The 18930-nt window shown below is 39.8% G+C and overlaps 1 long non-coding RNA gene across 1 annotated transcript; it reads left to right on the top strand.

The window, feature by feature from the left end:
• The first annotated feature begins 12313 nt into the window (after positions 1-12313).
• Positions 12314-16523, top strand: LOC111845927 (uncharacterized). Its single transcript, XR_002838771.1, has 3 exons — positions 12314-13129; positions 13779-13910; positions 14934-16523. It is a non-coding gene; the product is annotated as an uncharacterized lncRNA (long non-coding RNA).
• Positions 16524-18930: the final 2407 nt, after the last annotated feature.

Genomic DNA, 18930 nt, shown 5'->3' with positions numbered 1-18930 from the left:
AGGTAAATTAATCAGCGTTCCTGGAATGATACAAACACAAAAGGGGGACAAAGCAAAACAAAAGAGCCTCTCGGTTGAGCATTTTTTGCCGGATGCTGTGATTGAGATGCAAGACTGGTCTGAAGCTGCAAATGAGAAAGCCTCAATAATTCAGGACTGCACATTACACGTTATATGCACATCATGGACAGTCTGTTTCCTTTCTACGTATTTTCTCATTCTCTCATTAATCAGTCGAACATATAACTCAATGTTCACGTTGCAAAAGCAGAACAATGCAGTGTATGTATGTATACATGGACATTCTGAACTGCTTACAAACGAACTACAAATCTGAGCCATTTGTTACTCAAACTCACTTCGTCTTGATTTGTTGTGCCTGTGAAATAACGGATAAAATGCTCACCACATTTTGGAAATTTTTGAGCCAAATAACACATTCTTACAGGCTGAGGAGTTAAAGCACATTATTGTTGTTTATTTCTCGAGTTCATTTGTTCAGGATTTAGTTTAGGTTTTATCTTGACATTAAATGCAAATGCTTAAATACACTGGCAAGATTAACTTAGACTTCTTCCGAAAATGGAGGCTAATTTGAAACAGAAATTCTCTTTTTGCGTATCATACACAAACAATGACTTTATGACAGTGTTTTTTTTGTCATTTTGTCCATTTGCATTGTTCCTAATTGTGGTATGTTGTGTATAGGTACCCAAACCTTTGAAATGTATGTTTCTGTGTCATGATCTCAGGGTTGCCAGCTCTCACGCATCTGGTGTGACTCTCACGCTTTTCAGACTCCCACGCTCATGCATCTTACAAATCTATATTACGTTATAAACTTAAAAATAGGTACATCAAAAGCGTTGGGGTAGTTTGCAAACCATACAGACTATTTAGAAGGTAATAAAAGGTAAATGCGAGTGCAGACTAGACATGAATTTAAAAATCTCACGCCCGCCAGCCAACTAAAGTAGACAACTGTGTGATCTTGTGCAATTTGCTTTTCTTAAGTTTTCTAATTATACTGGATATGTCTATCCTGAATGTATAATAATACCTTGTGTGCACTAAAATTATCCCCTGCTTCTTATATTTCTCAAAATGTTCTTTTGTCTATTGTCCTGTTCATCTATATGCTTTTATCTTGGAGTATTAGCATTTTGAAGCTAGTATTGAATTCATTGCTGTAGTATAGTCAGTACTGTATTCCTCTGCCTATGACAAACACTGCCTATCATATGTACAATATTTTACTCTTCATCGCTGTAATTACAAATGAGTGTATGTCTGAATGCACCACATTACAATTAACCTTTAATTTATGATTTATTTTTAAACTCTGCTGTATTGCAGTGGTTAGAAGGACATCTAGAGGTTCAGTCTTTGATTGCAGTCACCTGTCAACCCCCCACCCTTGCCTCCCCCTCCCACACTTTTCATCATTGGTATTATTATTATTTCTTTCTATTTCATTGTTAGCTGTATTATTATTATTATCATCATAAAAAATGTCAGCATCTCAGACTTTTTAAAGTCGATTCTTTATGTCTTATTCTAAAATCTTTTTTTCCTTAAAAGCTTCACATCTCAATCATTTACAATATATACATGTTAGAATCTGGTAATAAAGGCAATGTTCATTATCAGTTTTGTAAGAGACAGCATTTGTGAATGCACTTAACTAAATGACAATATTGCATAACAGAATGCAGGAAATCATTTAAGTAAGTAAAATAAAGTTGTACAAGGAAAAGTAAAATCAGTATAGACAAGATAAATATTATAAAGTAAAAACCGTAAAATGCCAACAGGAATGGGAAGTTAATATGTGGTTACAATTGGTTACAATTGATTGTTTACTTAATAGGTTTAATGGGACTTTTTACTTCCTGTCTTATATGTTTGGCGACATTCTCACACTTGCTCTGTCTCCAAGGCTACCACGTCCACAGTGCAGTGATTTAATCACTTTTCCCCCTCACAGTCGTGATAACAATGTTAATGTCATGGGGGTGGGTGTTTAACCCCCAGACCTTTACATACCATGGAGGGAAGACACACATGGGATGTGGGACGTTCATGGGAAAACTAAAAGCATCTCAGCAGCCGGCATGGCAGGGAGAGCAGGGAACTCAGCGAAAGCCAGGCTGGGGATTTTACCTGAGTCTGCAGTCTGTACTGGACCAGCAACTAAAGAGCCTGAAGAGTGCTACATCAATCAGGTTCAGTCCAACTCTGGACAGTGCTAAAACAGGGAAAACATACGGCGTTTCTAACTGCTACTACCGTGGTATGAAACAGCCAATGCCAAAAAAACACTGAATTTTTTTCGTGCCAAATTCTGCTTTCTTACAGGAGTTGGAGCGTGCCGTCATTGTTGGCTAGTGCATTTGCTTGGGATTTCATTTAAGTTTTATCGCAATGTATCCGTAAATGCATATGCTTAAATACATTGACAGGATTAACTCTACGTGTGTGTGTGTATTTATTCATATAAAAATTATAATAATATATAAATAATATATATATATACACATACACATAATGTAAACTATCAGACAGGAGGCCCTGACTTCACACTGTATCCTTCTTTATGTGCCCTTTATTAATGTCTGTGCATGGATATAAATGAGAATATTATGTGAGGCTGGACCTTGCCAACGCGGCGCTGAAGGACTATCAGGAATGATCCGGAGCTCTTCCATGCACTAAGTCAGCTGTCACATGTGACACGGCGACGGGAGACACGGCTTAGTCCCGTATCGCTAACTGCCCGTAGCCGCTCACACACGTGGCTCACGCCTGTGCCTCTCCGTGGCCTGTCTGGTCACCCTGACGCCAAACGTCCGCCACGGAAGCCTCTACGCGCTCAAAGGCCTTTATTAAGGCGTTATGCTGGCCAACGTGCTGCATTGTAAGCTCATCTTCATTCTTTTGTGATTGAGTCTGGATATGTTTTGCACCTGAAGTATAATTTGAGAATGACTGTGTAAATATGCATTGACTTGGCTTGCTACCCTGTTACCAGCCCATCATGGCTAACACTTATATTACATTACGAAGTACATTGAAATACAGTGCAAATGGTTGTCAGGTACGAAGTTAATCACAGAAATGTTGGCGCCATAATGAGCGTCTTTTAATTTTGTTGACTTACGTAGATAAACATGTGTGCGTTACATGAATATTACATACAACCAGCCTTGCTTATCACAGGTATACCTATTGGACATTGTTGCTCCAGATCTACATCATTGTTAATGTCTTACGAAAAGCATTCATTGTCTAAAAATCTTTGTCTATCTTCTTTGTCTATCCAAAAAATTCAATGATTCAATGATTCACTTCAATAAACAATATTAAAAATTTAAATATCACCTTTCATTTATTCCTACACTGAGATACAGGTCTTATAAAAGTAGGCGGAGTACATTTTTATGTCATTCAAAAGCAGAATATAGAAGCTGAGAGTATGTTAATGAGTGTGGCACACTCATAACATGAATAAAATAATTACCTTTAAGTACGTGCACATTTGAATGACTGGGATTTGCAAAGGCATAGTAGATATCCTGCGATTCCCAGCATTCCCATTCAGAAACAGAATGAACAAACCTCTCTGTTGTCCAACCATAAGATTACATTAGATTAGATTAGATTAGATTAGATTTGATTCAACTTTATTGGCATTACAATTGTACAAGTACTCAGACAACAAAATGCAATTTGATATCTAATCCAAAAGCACAGAAGTGCTACAAACAGCACACTACAGTATATACCAACGATACAGTGGTATGCGTGGAGTGCATGGTGTGGTATAAATTATGAGTATAAACATCAATGGAGAGGTCAAGGGACAATGATTGATATACACTAATGCATCCAAATCATCAAAATGGTACTCATTTGGAATATGCTATTTAAAAAATATATATATATTTGCACACTGTATCTACTTATAAAATATGAAAAGCAACACCTTTTGTAACTCTTGCTTGGGTCTGAATTTTTTTAAAGACACCTTTAAAAAAGCATTATTTTGTTTAAAGCAAGCACTTTTAAAAATAGCATGTGTCATCATTGCCAATGGTAATTCTGTTCGATTACTGCCAAAAGTGGAGTCGTTCTCTCTTTGGGTAGCAAAATGTCAGAAAAATCTGTGGTTTGTGGAGATGAAAAAGGGGGAAAAAAACAGACCAAAAAATGCTGCTCCTTAATTTTGCTTCCATCCAAGTTAAAAGCTGGTTAACGATATTGTGTTTAGTCAGCATTTTATTTGAATACAGATAGTTTAGGTTTACAGCAGCACTTCAGATGGATTGTGAAACTGAATATGAAGCTAAACGGTAGATTTGCATGCATTTCTGCAACTGGGCATCCTGGGTTTTTTCGTTGTTATTTTTTGGACTAAAATGCATTCTGAAAAAAAGAAGCTATTTTCAATCAAGTCTTGGCATTGACACTCCAGTATGACACTATTAAAACTACATTTCAATAAGTGATTTTTCACCATCTAACTTCTTGAAATGTCATTTGAGGTGCCCAGTGTGTTTTGCATATCAACACTGAGCTCTAAACAAACTACGCTTCTTCAAAATACTACAACACTATCGGATAACATGCCACAGGGGCACAGACACAATTTATAGAAATAAATTCTGACTTTGGACTATCAGCAAAAACCTTTGCATCCACAGGAAAGCTGTCCATATGAGGAGAACAAGCAAACCGGGATCAAACCTGCAACTCTGCTAACCACTGTAAGTGCTTTTGTTTTTTTTTGTCAGATATAGTTAGTTGTACATCAAAGTCAGATGTTAACACAGGGAACAAATTCAAGGTCTTTTTGCAGCTTATAAACATGACGATGACGGAGATGATTACTCTATGTCTCTACTGACAACAGCACAGAGTAATGCATGAGACAATTACCCTTTGCAGCAAAGTTTTGTCATACAAAAAAAGTAAAAAAGCAAGTTCCGTAGACCACTGAAGTTTTAATTATGTTCTTTTCATTTTATCCTACCATAGGCTCACTCTATAAAACACTACTCACACAAGATGATTTCTCGAAGCAAAAAAAGTCAAGTGTACTCAACAGAGTAGCAATCAAAGTGATCAGATTTCACTCATCATCAATATTATTGCCATTATGCTGGTGCTATATCTCCAAAATCTCCACCACTGACTTCTACCAACTACAGCAATTTAAGATGCAGTGGGTTACTGTACATAATAACGATTCATCCACTTTTATGGGTTTATGTAAAATATGCTTATATAATGAAACAAAGGAAGCAGTCAATGCAAACATATGGATGATGTTGGGGGAGGTTATGCATCTCTCTCTTTTATCCTCTTGTGAAATAACTCAAGTCTGCATTTTCTAATCCATATAAAACCACTTTAACCCACTAAAAGTTGAAGGTATCTTACATAGAATTTCGTCTTTAACCCAGAACAGGTTCTTTCATTAGAAAATGAACTCAAAAGCAATAATAAGCACAATAAACAATGATAGTAAGGAAAGCTGTACGTCATGCAATAATGTCGTATAGTAATGTTGACGTTGATCAAGTGGTATTATTTGCATTTTGACATCTTACGATGAATAACATTGCCGTTGATGCACACCTAGCGCCTTCTGTCGGTGTTTTCATTCGCCAGGCATCGTCACCCCGAAGTCGCCGAAGCACCCAGCTCTTCGATGAATCTGCCGATGACGATCAATGGCACGGAAAGAAGCAAAAGTTCCCTCAAAGCTTCAGGCCATGACATCACACATCGCATCATCTGTGTTTACAGAAGGGATCATTCTAGGTATATTACACATATAGTCCCACGAGAGAGCACATTAGTATCTCCAGGAAATAGATAAGGTTCTTTTAATTACTTTGAAAGACTGCATGCTTGTTAACTCCCAAAAAAAGCATACTGCGGCTTCCATTACCAGATGTAAATGGAGCGGCAAGGCAACATTTTAACATTTAATAGACCCTTCTAATAGGTCCCCGATGGACACCATGTTTCGAAAAGAATGGATAACGAAAATGAAAAAGGGTTAATTTAGTTTGGCTCAGGTGAGTTAATTATTCTTTTCACCCACTTCACTGCACATCCATAATGATTATTAACAAGCTTAAAATACTTGAGGTCCGCTGGGAGCTCATAGCTAACAGCACGGAGTTAGACGAGGGGGAAATCATTATGTTAATGAGGGTGGCATAATATTTTCCAATCACACAGTTGCCACAATAATCTTATGGGACCAAGGCAGGTCACTGGTTTCTCAGAGTTGTAGAGTTTTTTTTTTCCCCCCTCTGTTATTTCGTGTTTTTCAGCTGAATAGCAGAGGATTTAACATACTTATGGAAAAACAGCATTTAGCCCCTGCTTTTATGTTTAAAACAACAATATATAAAGGTAGTTACGTGCTTCACGGATCATCTTCTGTTTTACGGCACAATGTCATAATCTGCATGAGTGACTCACGGATCCTTCTTCATTAGAGTCAGGGAAAAGGGTAAAAAAAAAAAACCCCAGTATTTTCATGGTGATCGTTGTGGAGTTTTACATTTCAATTTCATAGTAAACAGTAACTAAACACCCCCGAAAATGATTTTTAAATTACAACGTTAGTCAAATTGGTAATACATCACGCAATAGTGAACTGGCAATTAATTAAAAGATATTTATCGACAATTGGGTTAGTCTCAAAAGAGGGTGAGGGGGGAAAAAAAAAGGCATTTGCACATGGTTCAGCCCCCCCTTCATATCGTTTGGCCTTATTGGCTTCTGTCAGGGGATGGTATTTCTCCCACATATGTTCGTGGCGGAGGTGGCTGCGTGGTGGGCCCCCATCTCCAGCTGACGTGGATGGAGAGGGTGAAAGATTTGCGGCGAGGCTGTTAGCGGTGATTACACCTCGGGAAACCCCCAGAGGACCTCCAGCCTGCCGGGTCACCGCAGCCTGCTGGAGGGGAACAACGAGGGACAGCAGAAGGCCGGGCTCTGGGGTCACCGCCGCCTAAAGAGCCCCCCCCCCCACGTCTGATAAATGCCGAGACATCTCCTCATGTGCATCCGGCCTGCGTCGTGTCCGGTGTCAAACCGCACAGTAGGAAATTCATGTGGTATTAAAAAAAACATCCAAACCAAAACATACATTCACTGTTTAAATCACTTTTTATCCAAAAGAGGACTAGAGAATGCTGTGTTTTTTATATTTTTGTTTGTTTGATTTATGGTAGTCAAGAAAAGATTAGTAGAATATCTCACATAGATTTGGTTATGTGTGTGTGTGTGTGTGTGTTTATATTATATATATATAGAGAGAATAGGATATCATGCATATTTCATTAAATAGCATGTAAATAGACAAACTCAAGTACACTCTCTATCAGTGACACATTTATATACGTGCTTGAGTCATTTATATTAAAAGAGTTCAAAATGAATAAAAAACAAAACAACAAAAAGTGGTAATTATAATAAAAGTCAAAGACTGTCGAAGCAAGTACCGAGTAACATTTTAAGCAATTACAGATGGGAGAGCGAGAGGCGTAATTGACAGGAATATCAGTGAGGGAGAAGTGGCTTGACAGACTTCAGGGCATGATGATTAATTACCACAAGGCTTCTATGGGCTTTCCAATTTCCTCTCCCTTTCAGCTTAGGGCTCAGGGTGATATTGGTACAGTAGCTCTTATTTCACAGTACAGCGGGGAATGTCTTTCCCCTGCCCTATCCAAGAACCGATCGGGAGCGAAGAAGTCAGCCAAACACAGCCCAGCGTGATAAGTCCATGTAGCGTTACCACCCCGACCTGAATACAAACTAACACTTTAATTCACAACGGGTGTGAGATTATCACCACTAAAGGAACTGCAGCTCCCCCCCCTCCCTCCCCCAACCCTCCACCCCCCACCTCAGAATTTTAACTTCTCATTTATTTGCGAGTTATCTGTAAGTTGTCTATCGATGACCACTTCATTAATCACAACTCTGATTCATATATTCTCAGATAGGGAAACATCTTGGCGCCGATATAAATATGGTAAAAAAAAATAATAATAGTAAAAATCTGGATTGTTTATCACTAGGTTAAAAAAAATGAAAAGTTTATAGATATAATAGGAAGCAAAACTTGTTTTACAGCTTATTTTTAAAAAATGAAATAAAGGAGAAACACATTTTATAAGTGGTTTTACCACAAGGGTGGTGAAGGTTGTACGCTGCTAGTAATTATTCAGTTGACTGAACAATACTGGAAGCACGAAGTGCCTCTGTAATTGTGGTTATGGTGCTTCACACCGGCCCTGTTTTAAGGAAGCTGGGTAAGTCACACAGTCCACAGGAAAAAATGGGCGGCACTTGAACTTCTTACAAAATATTCAACACTAACGTTTGTTGTCGATTTTCAGGTGACTCTGAGCTGATGTAAGGTCTTTACACCTTCATTAGGACTGTGCCGTTTGATGGATTCAGGGTGGGGGGCAGCTCGCCACATGAAAATAATGCTTCGTTAACGGTTATGTGGATTTTAAAAATGTATGTCTCTTAAGTGAGCCATTTACAGAGTGTTTCCTGCCTCAGAATTACACCCTCTAAAGATTAGTCTTATACTGTCGTGTGTGTTTGTGTGCATGGATGTAAAACTATCAGTGGACAATTTCCCTGTCAGTTCCTTAAGGGTTTAAACTTTCTTGTCACAAAAGAGGTGTGTTAACTGCAGTACTTTGTGAGTACATACAGTACTGTGCGAAAGTCTTCGGCAGTCAGAGAAAATGTTTCAAGCTGTTTATGGCTGTACTAAATGTACATTTGCTCAGGGGAAAAAAAACACAAAGTCACAATAGAACATATGCAACTTAAGAGTAACACAATAAACACTAACAAGAATTTCTTCTGTTCTCCAAGAAGTCACTGCTATCCTGTTGGATGGCTAGATGAACACCACTTCAGTTCCCAAACCTCACTTCAGGGGCACCCCAGTCGTTCTATGCATTCGCTGAATTTCAGTGCAAATACTGTGGTAAGTTTAGGGCAGATTTCAAAATAGCATAAGCTAACAAACTTTGACAGAGATAAAAAATAAATAAATAAATACATTTCAGACTAAAATAACATCTTAGGTTGATGGGTAAAATCATCTCTGCAGTCCTGGTTTAACATCAACATGAAGATCATTTAAATTTGACTGGTTAAGACTTATGCAGAGTACTGAACATAATTTTACACATGTTATAACCCGTAGACATCTTGAGCATACCAGTCACTTCCTGTCTTTCTGCTCTTTGTGGGTGATGACATATCTTATTGAACCTGTAGCCAAGTTGTCAAACTTCTGGTTTTTCTGTCCGCGTAACAGTCAATCTGCCAGTGTGTATTAATTGAACGTGCATTTCACAATGCAGCTCTGTTTTGATCTGCCGCCTCACTGTGCCCTTGCGACTGCAGTGTTTACGCTCCAAAGACGCGCTTCATTTAGGCTGAATCCACGGTTTTTCTGCATGGAGCCCCAGACCTGTAACAAGAGGGGGATTCCTGCACTCACTCACACACGCTCATCCCCGAGGCTGGGAAATGCAGATGAGATATTTGATTGGGGAGAAAATAAGCACTATTAAAAATAAACACACACACGCACAAAGGCGGAGTCGGAGATGACTTCAAAAGGTTGTGTTTTTTCCATCGCTGTAATACAACATGACAGGTTTATAAGATTTGCCAGTGGCTGTTGAAATGTAGGAAATTGACTCGGGTCCCAGTAACCGACGGCACATTTACCTTAAAAAAATATAAGTAATAATAATACAACTTTAATGATAGGATTATTGCGTTAGCAGAATGGAAATAAAGCCCTAATTCCCTAGTCAGGCTAAGCCGCATGCTCCGAGGAGCCCTCCCTGGGAAGGGGGGGGGGGTCCTCATTGAGATTCTCAGGCTTTCTTGTTCTTGCGATTAAAAAAAAAAGAAAGAAACTGCGGCCCGCTTTCGGTTTGCAAAGGTAATGAGGACCTAATGAGGCTTGACTTGAATTTTTCAGCACTCGATTTCCCTCCACATGCAACAGGTTCCCATAGGACCAGGAGGAGATGTTTGGTCTCCATAAAAGCTTTTGCTGACGGATGGGTAGATGGTTAGATGGGTGGAGGAGGGAGGAGCACTGCTTCGCTTCGTGTTCGCGATGTCGGGATGGAGGGAAAAGGACGGCCTTCAGCCGGTGGGAAGGGCCCGCGAGCGCAAGGGGAAGCCAGGCCTGCAGATCTACACGGGCACAGCAGAATTCCAAAGCTGAGCTGGTCCAACGTTCTTCCATGGGATATCGAGGCTGGTCACTGTGCAGGTCCGGCTCAAACCGCTAGGCATTCATTTCGTAGCTTTTTATTAATGGATAATAATACTTTGAGTTATAATTATTTATAACCGTCTGTGTAGCGCGCTCTGATTTGCTCTGTAATCTGTATGACTACCAGGTACTATCGGTCAACCATCACAATTTGCAATTTGCAGTATTAACTAAAATGAACATTGCAGATCCTGTTTTTTCATTCCTCCATTTTCTAACTACTATTTCTGGTCGGGGTGGGGGCTGGAACCTATCCCAGGCAGCACAGGACACAAAGCTGTGTTGCGGTGCGGGGCGCCGGTCCGAATATGTCCAGACACACAAACATGCTTTTTTTGGCCAATCTAGATTCACCAATCAGATTGACTGCGTGACTTTGGACTGCAGGTGGGAAGCAGCCGAAGCCAGGAAGAGCAGGCAAACTCCACAGTCGCAATGCGAAGGCGGGATTCCAAGCCCCCGCCCTGGAGGTGTGAGATGACAGGGCTGGTCGCTGCGCTGGCCAAAGTCCTGCTGTGAAGGAAATATATCATGTATGTCGAATATATGGCAGTTACTTTGATTATATATATTGTGTGTGTGGCTGTGTGTGTGTGTGTATGTATGTTGAAAAAATCTATGTGAGTGTGAGTAAAATCAGACACAGCTGAAACACAACACATAACACAACTGAAGAAAATACAACAACAATATTATTATTATTATTATTATTATTATTATTATTATTATTATTATTATTAACAGTGTACTACTACTTGGGGTATTTCAATAAAAATACTCTCTTTTATTCATGACCTTGTCCTACAAGTTCAGACTAAAATGACATCTTAGGTTGACGGGCAAAATCATCTCTGCGGTCCTGGTTTGAAGCTATAATGAAGCTGTGCTTGACTCCTCAGCTGATATGACTGTTAATGAGCTGTACTTCTGAAAGAGGGATGAGCTGAGGAAGAGAGAAAAAAAAAAACCTAGCAGGTAGGCAGGGGCACTGCAATAGATCATTTCATTTAATTTAAGCAGAAAGGTCTTTGTTTCACAGTCAGATTGGGGGTTGGAAAGGGACCTTGGGCCCTTTCGGAGGCATTTTGCTGGCAAGCTTGTTGAGATTTGATTGCCTTTGTTGTGGTAATCTGAAATTAATTTACACTTGAACCCATCTTTCTTCCAGGCTCAATTTAAAACATTGTTATAATTATGTGCCCTGCATGAAACTGAGAACAGACACCGATATGAAGATCCTGAATATTTTAATTCCCTAGGTATTTAAGTCTTTTTTTCGTCGACTTATCTCGTAAGGTAATAAAACAAAACGTTCCCGTGCATGGGCTTACGGGAGAGGTATTTGCCTGAGGGGAAACAGTAATAAATGGTGTATTGGTACACATCTACTCATGTACTTGCTCAGTAGGTCATTCCTATCCTTCAAAAAGATGTTAAACTTCCACTAATATTAGCTGATACATGCCCAACACCATCTGACAAAGAGCCCTGCTACATTCCTTTCTGCTGTGACAGGCTTTTTATTTTTAATAGGCTTTGTTTCATAAGTCTATTTTGATAGCTATTTAAAAATTATTAGACTACCTGCTAATATCTGCCATTGATCTGAGCAGCGTGTGGCCCTTTGTATCAGTGTGAGCTTTTAATGTCCTTATCAGTATTCTTTTAATTTCAACGCACCCCCCTCCAAATCGCTGTTTGTGTTGGGGTATCTCGTTATCTATGCTGGGGCTCATCTTTGGTGATATCCTGTGGAGTTTCCTTGTACCGCAGGGCCACCAAGGTCATCGCCCTGGGCAGAAATTCCTGCGCAGTTCTTCTGCCAGGACATGGGGCATTGTGTGCGCAGACAGACTGCAGCTTCGCAGGCGGCCGGAACTGCGAGATCCAATCACTCACGTATAAAAACATCCATGCGAAAATACCCAGAGGGAATCGTGAGAGAAACACGGCAGAAAAGGAAAGACCAGATTCATTCTCTACTGTAATATCGCATTTGCTTTTTAGGCACTCTGTTAATCGTGTAGGATGTTACTTTCAAAATACACCAGCGGTTTTTACTCAAGGGTATACATCTATATTTACATACGTATATATTTTCAATGTGAGCGAAATATGGTGCTATCCCAAATAATAAAAACAATGATAATAGTCACATGGTAAAACTATGCACCTGTATTTATTGTTTGTCAGTGGATAGCACAATGAAGCATATTTAGTTAAGACAGACTTTAAAAAGTAGAGTATTAGAACGAAAACAGACGCACTGCTTTGCCATAAAAGTGAATGAATTTGCATGGAAACTTCTAAATAATTGATTAAGCTGAAAAAAAGTGAAATCCAAAAACACTGTGCAAAAGACACAAAACATCATTTGTAATACAAACAAACATTTTCCATCTACATAATTCACTTTATTCTCATTTTGTTATGACAATTCTGTGTTTCTCACTGAATAATCAGTTCTGAATATGTGAGGTTTTTAAATAATTAAACAAAGCCGTGGCAATTCTGTTGTGATTTTAGAGATTTGTTTTAGATTAGTTTTTTTTTCTGTTCACTGAGGAACTGAAATCATGTCATTTTTCGTTTCCTTGGGAAGATGATGGAAACAGCGGCAGTAAGACTGTCTATTCTTCAACTTGTTTTTTCTCCCCCCTCAAACTTTTATCTGACCTCATCCATTCCTGCTGCATAAACGCCAGGGTCGCCCGGCCCACGTTTCCCGACACATGCCCCCGTGAGCTGAACTGTCCAGGCCTTCCCTCCCAGGTGATAACATCGACCGGCCCAGTTATTGATCGCTTACTTTCGGGGTGTTCGCTTCCTGAAAAGTGTGACACGACACGGTGGGAGGGGCGGTGTGTGAAAGTCTGGCACTCAGACCTCAAAATTAAACACTCGCCCATTGAGATCGGCTGCCAACGGGGCCGGGCTGAAATATTTAGGGAGACGAGCAAACAAACAAACAAGCGAACTGCATGAGGCAGCACAACCCTTAATCTTTTCTTATCGCCAAACTGTTGTGATCCCTCCCAGGCAATTCTCCATTCATGCCATTGATTTTTATCACCTCTGGACGCCTCCGTGAAGGGGGCTACTTTTCCTTCACTAACCCCTCCCGTGATGCTCAGGGTTCCTAGAAAAGAGAGAAATATCTTTCTGCAAGAGGAAAATGGGTCCAAAATACACGTATAAAAAGCATTACTCCACTGAAAATTGTTGTATTTATTATTTGGAGAAAACACTGCAAGGAAATACAGAAAACCACGTAAGAAATGCGTAAAAGTGAACAATCACATGCAAAATTTCTGGTGTAATTCTATGTCTTTACACTTTGAGTGTTAAAAAGAATAATTGTTTGTTTGCAAATTTTGCTGTTTTATGTTTGTTTAAATATACATTTTTGTTTCTTTCTTAGGAAAGCCTTTCAATACCGACTACAGGCACGGTTTTATGAAGATAAATGAAACAAGAGAAAAATTTTGAGTTGAGAAGACTGACCCCCTGCTACTACTTTTTCCCCCTGCCCCATGGGGGTTAGTCACACACGGTAGGTGAATGAGCTCTTAGAAACAGCCCTCCAAACTCAGCACGTGGGGGGGGGGTCGCTTTTGCCACTGAAACGATAGCATGCTGGAAAGTTATCATCGCTATCATAATAATTGTGAGGAAACCCCATTACAAAACTGTTACTGAAATCAGACAGCTTGGCATGTTAAACGCTACTTGGAAACTTTGTCCTGCGTTGTGTCTCTTGTTCTGTGCCGTGTTTTTAAGCGATGACATGTATGGCCTGCCGGTGCCTGTGACTTAACGTTTTCAGCTTCACATCTGAGCTCTCTCAGAGCTCATAGACGCTGGAATGTACGGACTAAGTGCGCCTAAAACAGGCCGTCGAGCTAAACGCTAATCGCTAACTTCCCGGCAGGCAGCCTCTGCTTTGTGTTTCGCCAGTGAAACATGACACTGGTAATGGCATGCCACTTGTCTGTGAAACCAGCTGGCTTTACCTCTGCTTAGAAGTATCCAGGCACTGCGAGGCTCTCTCTCACACACACAAAGCAGTGCTATCTGAACGCACACACAAGTTATGCGTGTTATGCAAGTTTGGCGCACAATATCGAATCAGAACCTTATCCTTAGGTACAGGCCTCATACCTTTTATCAGCAATGTTTATAATTAAAAGCTATGCATTCTCATAAATCCATAGAAGAAAGGCAGAGAGAGAGAGAGAGAGAGGGGTTGGGGGGGGGATTTGTGAATGGTGCCAGGTGGAATCTATCAGCAGATACTTTTGGTCAAAGCTGATTCTGGATGTCTGTACCTGCTTTGAAGAAATCCAATAATTTAAAGCATTCTGAGTTTTTATACCAAGCACCGTGTATGAACTCACAGATCATAGTGGAGGCAATATTATTAAAAATGACCTAAAAAAGATTTGTATTGTTACAAAAAATGAGTTTCCTTCATTTAGAATTAGCACTGAATTGAATGTTTTTGTTTGTTTTTCAAGAAGACGATGGTGACAAGCTGCCTCCTCATTTGACCTCACTCTTCTTTCCCGTTTATTAGAAATACAGTTGCCTGACTTCTTCTCCCCGGCTGCGTATCCTGTTAGCCGTGGGCTTCAGCGGACGCCTTCACCGGCGGCACCTCATGTCGGCGTCTCTGACGGCCGCGCTCGCTACGTGACGCCGCAGTGCTGAGTTGTCATGATTGCAGATCGCGCGAGTTCATATAGATTTACTGTCACCGGGGGAGACCCCCACTTGCGTGACAGCGGTCACGGTGGCCCAGGCGGGAGCGGGAGGTGGGTAAGGGTTAAGTGTTACTTGCCTCCCGACTTGCTACATCGTCCTCCCTGTTCCCACACGGAGACGAGCTGGTGGTATATCCATCATGGGGTTGATGACATGATGGATTACTGGTGTCACTCCTGGTACAGTCAAAATCAGTCTGGCACTGATAAGGTGCAGCAGCCACTCTGTTTCCAACCAAAGGGACCTATTTTTCTTCCTTATTAAAACAGAGGGAGCACCTCAGCCGAGACAAATTATTCTTACTGCCCGCAGTTTTATTTTCATTGCATGTGATTAATGTGTTTTTGTTATTATTTACAGATGTGAAATCCGCTAGTGACATCACTGTTGTAAAGTTAACCGTGCCACCTTGCTCGGAAACACACACATGTGCTTGTTAACAGCTTTGCTGGGAAAAACCCAAATTAATATCAGTCCTCGGTTTCAAAATATTGTTATTTCTGCTTTTGCCTATGCTCCCCTTGTTTTTGTTATTGCTATTATCAAAATTATTGTTTTATATATTTAAGATTTCCAGACTGTATATTCATTTTGTAACTGCTGTTGGACACATCATTGTTTTTGAATCGGTTATGGGAAACATTTGCTGCATTTTTGTATCTAAAGTTGCTTGCATATGTGTAGTAGGTAAATGTTTTTAGCATTTTGTAATTTTTACCTTTTATTTGTTAACTTTCCACTATTTCTGCTATTTACTGTTTTATTTTGTCATTTAAGTGACTATATTTTTTATTTTCAATAACTGACACCTTGAAAGTTATTTCTAATTTTATTCAAACCTTCATTATTATTGGTTATTGATTGTCTTTTAATAATATGAAAAATATATAGAAAACCACATATCCTTGTAAACCTTCCTCTGTCAAGCATCAGTAAAATAAGAAGTAGTGTACAATTACGCATGCTTAATTTAGAGTTCAGTGCAGTTCCTGCACTTCATTATGCATAGACATGAACAATAGTTATAGGGGTGTCTGCTGTGTTTAGCGTTACAGTGAATGCCTTCATTCATAACATAGTGTTTTTGTCATTTTAAATGCACTTTTATGTTCATGGATCTAAACAGGGTTTATACCTGAGGAGTAGGTTAGGAGGTCAGTGGGAGGCGTGGCCTTTGAAGCCTGCAGAAACACCTCCCTACCACTTTGTGTGCCCTTGAATTGCAAATTGTTTTGAAATATGCATAATGAGCTCAGAGGCAGAGTGTTTGGCTCTTTGTCTCCCTCACTCAGCCCTTAGTACAACTAAACGAGTTAAGATGGGCCCTTTGAATTACAAACCATCCCGGTACTTATTGATGCTTCTGTGAGTGAAGTAGGTAAATGGGAAAAATTGGTGCAATTAAAACCCACCCAATGAAAAATACCCAAGACGGGATAAGTCGTTTTTGGTTTTGCCCGACATAGCATCAGTCATAGATAAACGGGCACTGTCTTGTTCAAAATGTGACAGTTTTATTGACTGTGTCTGCAGGTTTTACAGTAAAAAGAATATTTTAAATACATTATATGTTTCCGATTCACACATTTGATCAAGTTTAAAATGATAGCTTTGCTATATATATTTTATGAAATATCGTATCATTTCAAATATGAAAAGCATTACATTTCATAGTAATTTCAATGTATTTGAATCAACACATTACTACTTAATAAATTATGCATGCAAATAGACACTTGTTCTTTGTAGCCATATAATTTATTTTGGCTTAAATCTGTTTAATATATTTTTCATTATTCAAAATTATTACACTGACTAAATTTACATACTGATTCATATTTCTGCTTTCTGACGCTGTTTGATATGCTTACTTAATTAATCTTTGCATTTTATATTTTTTCTCCAAGGACAGCAGCGATATCCATGGTAAATTAGCAGTGCGCTTGGAATAAATGACGATGATGACGACGATGACGATGATTATTCTCGTCACTAGAGTAATAACGGCTATAAAAATAGTATCAATAAGAGCAAATAGTTACAATGCTAAAAGAAGCGTCAAGAGTACTGATTGAGCCCCTAACGAGGATCTGAATGCGTTGCTTTTTTCTCCAACAATCCTAAACCTCCGTAATCCAATAAGCTTCTCTGTACAGTGGCTTGTTTTCACTCTTCCATAACACCTCAGCCCAGCTCTGCCTATGTTCTTTCACAGGCAGGTGAGAGCCTTGAAGACTGCTTATTATGCAAGCCAGAGGGTGTTCCCAGTCCCAAACAGAATGTAATTTGTAATTAAGCATCATTTACTTACTTCTGCACTGATTTACACCAGGGTGGGGATAGAGGTGGGGAAAGTGGGTTGGGGGGGGGGAGGGCTTAAAGACCATATCTAGTTTATGGATTTTTGTTCCTACGAGCAGTCTGATGGACATTGCCAGATCCTCTCAGGAAGGGTGACAGTAGAGGCAGAGAGAGGCAGGAGGGACATTCTGTAGTATCCTAGTGACTGCTGTACGGGGTGGATTATCATTTATAGTAAGATGTCAGAAACTGACAATCTTGCTAAGAGTAATTTGTTCACAATGATATTTACTGTACACAAAACAATTAGGATTATCATCCTACATACAATCATACCTGCACATGATTGAAAATAAGCCTAAAGTAACTTTAATCTCTTTTTGATGTTTTTAAGCTTACAATACGGGCAATGTATTACATTTTCACAAGCTGGTGTTGAAAAATATTTGTATATTCTGTTCCAAAAAAATAGATTTCAGTTCAAATCTCTTTCATACTTTGTTGGACAGGGAAAAAAAGAAAAGTGTTGTGCCAGTGTTATCCAACACAAGCCGTAGTGCCTATTTGAGCATGATTGCTACATACCACTCTAAGTGCGATTAAGCTTCCTTTAGTGCACTGATGACATCACCAATGGCTCAGAGCCGGAGCTACTGAGGAGCATTAGAATGCATTTCATGCTTGACTTACTCAAAATTGCAGAACTGAAATTTACACCTTATTTGATGTCCTCCTACCCGCTGTTAATTGGTAAAGGGATCTCTGACCCTTTTGATCCCCTGCACAATCCCCTAAATGGCCAAGTCTGCTAAACTGTTCTGTGGGAGACACTCAGCAGTTGCCCAGTAATGTGAAGTCTCTCTTCTTTTCCTCCTATTCCTTTTCTGGCTTTTCTCGCCTTTGGTTTATGTCCAAGCTGCACAGAAATAAGAGATGACAGTTGTTACAGATATGCTGGTTTAATTACTTGTCAGCTTATAGCCGATATCTCGGCCAGCCAATGCGGAAGCTTAACTTTTTTTTTTTTTTAGTAGCTTAAAGCATGACCAGCCTCCAGTGCCTCAGTATTTAACCATAAAACCCAGGAAATCTGGAAGATAAAAAAAAACACGAGCGGCTTTTCTAATTTTATGGGGTAGAGTGGGCAGTTTTCTGTCACCGTAGGAACTGGCTTTCTCTTCCGGTGCCTTCCGTGTGATAACGTGCAAGCGCGGGATGGACAGAAGGAGCCACGCGGAGAGTGAAATGACATCACGCGAAGGCTCGTGCCGGTGCAGCGCCGAGTGGCTCAGCCGTGGCGGCTCTTGTGTCCTGCATTTGTTGCTGTTGTCACTTTTAAGTCTGTTTTACAAATTGATATTCTAAGCCATTTATTCGACAAAAAAGAGCAACTCTGTTTCGGAATCCATTTAAGAGTATTCGGCGCGGCACAACTGCACCCGAGCCCCCCGTCGACGCCTGTGTCAGCCATAGTCGTCTTGTAGCGAGCAAATAGGAAAACATCACAA

The sequence above is a fragment of the Paramormyrops kingsleyae genome, chromosome 9 (assembly GCF_048594095.1).
Source record: "Paramormyrops kingsleyae isolate MSU_618 chromosome 9, PKINGS_0.4, whole genome shotgun sequence".
Classification (NCBI taxonomy): Eukaryota; Metazoa; Chordata; class Actinopteri; order Osteoglossiformes; family Mormyridae; genus Paramormyrops; species Paramormyrops kingsleyae.
This window is presented reverse-complemented; position numbering and strand designations above follow the sequence as displayed.